We start from the raw sequence: 6544 nt of genomic DNA, 5'->3' as shown, positions 1-6544 counted from the left end.
TTTTTTCCTATATTTTTAATATAATTCATTTCATTGTAAGTTTATATAACTTACTTTTTAATTATGGCTTTAACAGCTGGGTTGCAAAATTCCTGAAAATTCAACAATCAACTCTCAGGGGACAGAGCAGACTCCAACCAGCATATCACTGGTCCAGTCATGGCCTAAATATGCAAAATACTAACATGCAATCCACTAGTATCCTTCAATATATAAGCATATGTGAGCTTTAGAAACTTCAGAGAACTGGGCGATATAGAAAGAAACAAGGCCAACAAAAAAAAAAATTACACTGAATATTTATAGCAACCAAAAACTACTGGGATATAAGGCAATGAGTTTGTCAAAAAGGGCTTTTGCATTGAGAGTTCTATAGATAAGACATCTGGTTACAGATCCAATCAATATCTATTCTCCTTATAGATGAGACTGCCAACTGCCTACCCAATATCCATTCTTCCCTTCCTACTAAAAGAACACTGTTATTTGGAGCAGCCACGTACCCAATTAAGAAATTGTACTTTCCAGCCTCTTTTGCAGCTAGGAATAGCCATGTGACAGTTTAAGCCAATGAGAAGTAGAAGCCACTTGGTAGGACTTCCAAGAAAGCTCACCTAAAGGATTCATTCAGCTGGCGCATAACATTTCTCCCTTGGTCTTTTTCTTCTGTCTGGAATTTTGTGTCAAGGTCCTGAGACCTTAAGGCTGAAAAATCTATGCTTGAGATATTGGAGCAGAAAGATGGGACCCTGATGACATCGCAGACCATCCTGCCACCCCTACACTGTCTACCTCCAACACCACATTACATGAGGAAAACAAAACAAAAAATCATAACTAGATTAAGCCACTCTCACTTGGATTTTATGCTACATGCAGCCAAAAAAAGAAGCCTAATTAACAAGTGATCAACTTGAGACAACTGGAAAAGATTGTCAAATAAGAATATAATAAAGCTCAGCCATCAGCACCGCCATTTCTGTTTAAAATGTAACTAAGAGTCCTCATTCAACCTACCACTAAACATTTACAAGGACCAGAAAGAAAAAACTAGGGCTGGCCGTTAATGTATTCTTAGAGTTTGAAAGAAATTTCAACTAACTTTGAGGCTGTTAAAGCAGGAATGAGAAATAATTGGTGACCTGTGGGTCACCCTTTGCTACCAGAAGCATAGGAACAAGACTAAAAAGAAGGTAGAAAAATAGTACATCCCTCTGCGACTATATCAGCCAATGCTTCTTTGTTGCCAAATAATAGAAATCCAATTCAAATTAGCATAAAGTTCAGGCAGAGATTAATCTAGAGGCTTATATAATGTTAAGACTCAGCTCCTCTTTGTGTTTTGACTCTGGCTTTTCTTCTGTGACTGAATTGAATGGATCTCAGGCTCTATGTGGTAGACCTCAGCAGCTCCAGGATCATGTTCTCCTGGGCTGAAAGCAGAAGGAAAGAACATCTATCTCTTTCTCAGCCTGGGAACATTATGTCTCATTGTCTCTGCCTGGGTCACAACCCATCTTTGAATGAATGACTGTGACCAAGGGAACATGCGATGCTCTGATGTGCCATGCCAGAGCCACCTGTCTCCTCCTTTGAAAAGCGCAAAGTGGAGCAGAATCACTTATTGTCAAGTTCTACCAGCAAAGAGAATAAAGATATGCAAAGCTACACTTTGGCCACTTTCTCAATTGATCTAATTTTCTGAGAAGTCATCACTTTGGGAAAATATGCTCTAGTGAAATAATTCCTTCCCTACTCCCATCCATATCAGCCCTGGAGACTAGAGAAGGGTTATTTCTCTCAAAGAAAAGTTGAACTTGAAACCAGAACAGGAGAGAATATATATATAGGATGGCAAAAAAATAATGTCCATTATACCTATTGTTAGCTCTCAGATCAGAAATTTGGATTTTGTACTAATGGAGAACCGATCAAGTCCCACTCCTTGGCAGTAATTCATTCTGAGAAATCATTCCATAGACTTCTCCAACAGTACTACACCTCTTTCTATGTACATCGGAAGATGGCAACTTCAAGGAAACAACTAAGCAGGAAGACAGGGAGAAGGAGCATGAAGGCAGTCTATATCATCCAGTCCTCAGCATAAAACCTTGGAGGTTGGCAGGGAAAGGAAGAACAGCACTGGATGAAGTAAATGCTAGGGATTACAATTTTTCGTGTGCCACAATGAACCATGGAGTCAGAGGCAGTGAAAATACAATAAGATGCTGAGTCAGCGAGTCAGTGCCACACCACATGAACACCTACCAGACACCAAGAATCAAACTGGAGGCACTTCATGTCAAAAACAAGAGGATAATGATATATTTACCAAGCATACAGAAACAAAAAGTAAGCTAGGGACACATATCAATTACAGACAAAGACTTAAATAGCACAAAAAGATGAATTTATGATGCCAAAAGAAACAAACCACCATAAATCTTTAAAAGTCGATCACTAGAAAGTATAAAATGTTATAAACACGAAAGAAAATTGTTCAAAAATATTAATTCATAGTGACAATAATAAAAATAAAATCACTACCTGTCAAAATTTACCAGTAATGTAGTGTTAATATAATAGAGGACTGTTTTAGTCATTTATTCAGTCAAGGAACAAACTACCCCAAGACAAAGATTTTAAAATCAGTTTTCTAAAATAAAGAAAGAAAGAAAGAAAATAAAAAGAAAATCAGTTTTCTCTTTCCCTCTTTATTGTATCAACCAACAACTTCCTTGAAACTGAATAGCCTTGAATAGTTCTGTTTTCATAATGGTCTTTGTTCTACTTGCTGCATTCTTTATTTTTCTTCTTTGCTGACCCCTACGCTATATTTCACCTATCCAATAATTTACTTAATATGACATTTTATTGACCTATAGTTTTCACTCAAATATATTTACTTTAAAGGTTAACTGGTAAATAGGAAAATATAAGGCAAAGACAAAACACAGGCCCATGCCCTTGGAGTTAAGAAGACAAGACAAGAAATGCATAAGAGGCAGATAGGGGAGGTATACTGGTTTGATAGGGCTGCTGTAACAAAGTGCCACTGACTGGGTAGCTTAAACATCTTTACCAACAGTTGGTTCTGTCCCTACTTAGATATCATGGTTCTTGCAGGCAACACCTCACACATATTGTCACATATTATTGCTAAGAGAATTAACGGTGTCAATGTGACCCCACTGGGAAAGGAGGACCACAAGCTTACTTCTCCAAGATTTCACCCTTTCACCTTTTACCTCTGCTGATTTTAATCTGTATCCTTTCACTGTAATAAACTATAAGTGTAACTATAAGAGCTTTTCTGGATCCTGCGTGTCAGTCTATCAGATCATCACATCTGAGAACTGTCTGGAGGAATTCTGGTTCAGACTCTTGAGTGAATACCCAAATGAGTGAGAGAAGCCAAATGCTTTAGCTTCTACCTGTAGATTTTTTCTACCTGTACTCAGAACAGTCAGGACTTTTACACAGACCTAGCCCATTACTTTTGTTTTTATCTCTATATCAAGTCCTGAAGCTGAACTGACATACCTAGAAAAATATCTGAATGAATTGACAAAAAAAATTCATCCTCTACAGATTTAGCAAAAGGAAATGCTCACACACGTTCACGTGGATAGGTGTAGGATATTTATTCTACTATTCAATTTTAAGTAAAAGATTTAGAGGCAATTTATACGTCCTTCAACAGAAATGTTACAATACAAAATAGAATATTCTTACTATGGAATATTATGTGCCTGGGTACTTATGTAAAATACAATCCAAGAAAGATTGTTGGAGATAAAAATCAGGTATGCTGAATAAGCTTCATTTTTGTAAAAACAAAAGAAAATTCTTGTTTCGTGCACATTTGGAAAAAGAGCTGGAATCTCACCAATCTGATGCCAGTGGGTACCGTGAAGCAAAGAAAGGAGAATAGAATAAAAGATTTCTTTGGTGATATTTAAATATTTTTCAACCGCATGTCATTTTTGTAATTTTCACAAATGTTTGAAATACTAGACATCCCAACACTTAATCATTTTGCCATTATTTCAATGCCAAAACCACCTGGCAGTAGTCAACAAAATTCAGCATTGCTAGAACTGGTGTTGCTTTACCTCCACCTCTCCCTCTGGAGAAATGTGACCTGAGCTGTGCTCCTGGTTTAGTGGATGGGATCTGACTCACCAGGTGTGAGAATAGGTAGCTGGAGGAAAGCTGGCAGACACCCTGCATGAGAATGAGGCTCCTTCACAGGTGCTCATCTGACCTTCTGTACCTTGTCATAAAGATATTTAAAAGCTAAGTATGAATGCCCTACTTTCCTTGCATCGTGGAACACACTAAACAGGATTTCCTCCCATGAACTCTTTCTCTATACCCTGAGAGGTTAGGTGAGTTCCCCACTACTGAAGAGCAGGCTGAGTACTGAGTGTGAGTTGTGACCACTATGGGATGATAATGAGCACCTTTACTGCTTATATTCCTGCTCAGTCAACTGGTGGTAGGACCTCCTGCAAGTACAGTACTTCTCTAAATCTGTTTTCTTCGCCTGTAACATAAGGATCATGAATCAATAATTTCTAATGTCCTTTACATCACTACAATTCTAACTATATTATCACAATAAATTAGCTCCATTTTCCTTCACCTGGACACATCTTCCTCCCCTCTACATGGATAATGCTTCCAACCAAATCCTCTTGTCATTTCCACCAAGAGAAGGAAAGGTTAGACTTATATATAAAAAAACAGAGTGGTTCTTATTGGGAAGGATCATCATCATTCACATTAACTCCTCATCTAGCATGAGAATAAAGATTACCATAAAATTTTTTCATATTTAAAATAAGGCTATGCACTTCATATTAGTTGTATTATATAATTCCAATTCTCACCAGCAATTTGTCTTTTGAGGTTTATCAAGATGATAAATTAAAATTTTGATTAATGTAAAGTACACATTTCATATTTATATGTCCTCTTTAATTTTCTGTATGAATGAAGAGGGAATATTAATCTCTGACAAAACAGTAAGTCTCAATGTGGAGAGAATAAGGAATAGGCTTCAATCTTAACAGAAATGTAATTCAAAGAGCTTGCAATCATTTTCAATTTCTAGGACCAACTTCTAGATATTCCCAATGTTTATTTTTGTCTCTCAATTTGAAGTCCTATCAGGAAATACAAGAAGAAAAATATTCATTTATGGTCTTCATTTCCAGAATAAATTGAGTTTCATTATAAAACATCCACACTTCTCTACTGCAATTAATCTGCTCACAAGAAGGCCAATGGCAAAATATTAATGGAACACAAATGAAGACTGCTTTGCATGGCAGAATGACCACCACAATCACCCCAGTCGTGACACCAGATGACCCAAGTGCTCAACTCTTCTACGAGTTGCAACATGCATACTGCACCATTAACTCTGTTTCCAAAACAGCTTAGCATTATGATTATCTGAAATTTAATTTACATTCTACTCACTTTTGAAAATATAAATCCCTAAAGTTAAAGGTCCTGGGGAAATATCAGTCAAAACTGTTCTTCAGCACTATATGGACTATTAATATCAACAAATTTATGGTGTCCTTAGAACACCATTTGTGCTTCAGATTTACTGAAGGAGTTAATTTTACATTAAACTCCAATAACATCTGAAAAAAATAATTTTGAAAAACTATACATATAGTGACTAAAAAGTGATGTTATATGAAGCTCTAATTTAGCTGATGAGCACTTTCATGGAATAGCTGTGAATCGCAGATTTTGTTAAGATATGAGGAAGGCACAAAATATATAAATGACAAAGTCCTTTTCTTAAAGAAATGTACACTCTGCATGGGACCCAGAGCATGGAAGCTAACACTGTAGTTTGGTAAAGAGTGGTTATGAACAAATTTGAAATCAAATTGAGAATATAAATGCTGGGAGTCATCAGAGAAAGGTGTAAAACAAACCAGAAGGTGTGAAACGTACATAGCTACATACTCAGAGGAGCTTGGTTAAAAGGAAGATGAGACAAACTGAAGCATTTTATGATATAGTATAAATGTCAAGAATTTCAAGGTTGGAGATAAAAATTTTAAACAGTAATGGGAATTTCATATAGAGACAGGAATAAACAATTTTTTGGTAGAATCTGTCTGTATAATGCTTTCTGAGTCATTGCCTGGAGCAATAAAAAAGTAGGATATTGTCAAAATACCTGGGCCAGACTCTAGAGCCAAAGACAGGCATAGTGACATAAGCACTCATGTTATCAGGTTAGTACAGCAAACACAGAGTGCTTGAAGTATCTTGTGTGCATGTTCATACTGTGGGGTTCTGCTTTGGAAATTCTAACCATTGTGGAATGGTAACATATGGTATCAGTGCTGCAGATCTATGATTAATCCCAAAGCAGCCATCCCTCAACCTGGTTGGTGTTTTAGATAGTTATACACAAAACCAAATCATATAAAAAATGAAAATACTAAAGAAAACTACAGACCAATATCTCTCATGAACACAGATGTAAAAATCCTAAATAAGATACTAG

Source organism: Pteropus vampyrus, unplaced genomic scaffold, assembly GCF_000151845.1.
Source record: "Pteropus vampyrus isolate Shadow unplaced genomic scaffold, Pvam_2.0 Scaffold15, whole genome shotgun sequence".
NCBI classification, from domain to species: domain Eukaryota; kingdom Metazoa; phylum Chordata; class Mammalia; order Chiroptera; family Pteropodidae; genus Pteropus; species Pteropus vampyrus.
Note: the sequence above shows the minus strand (reverse complement) of the source record.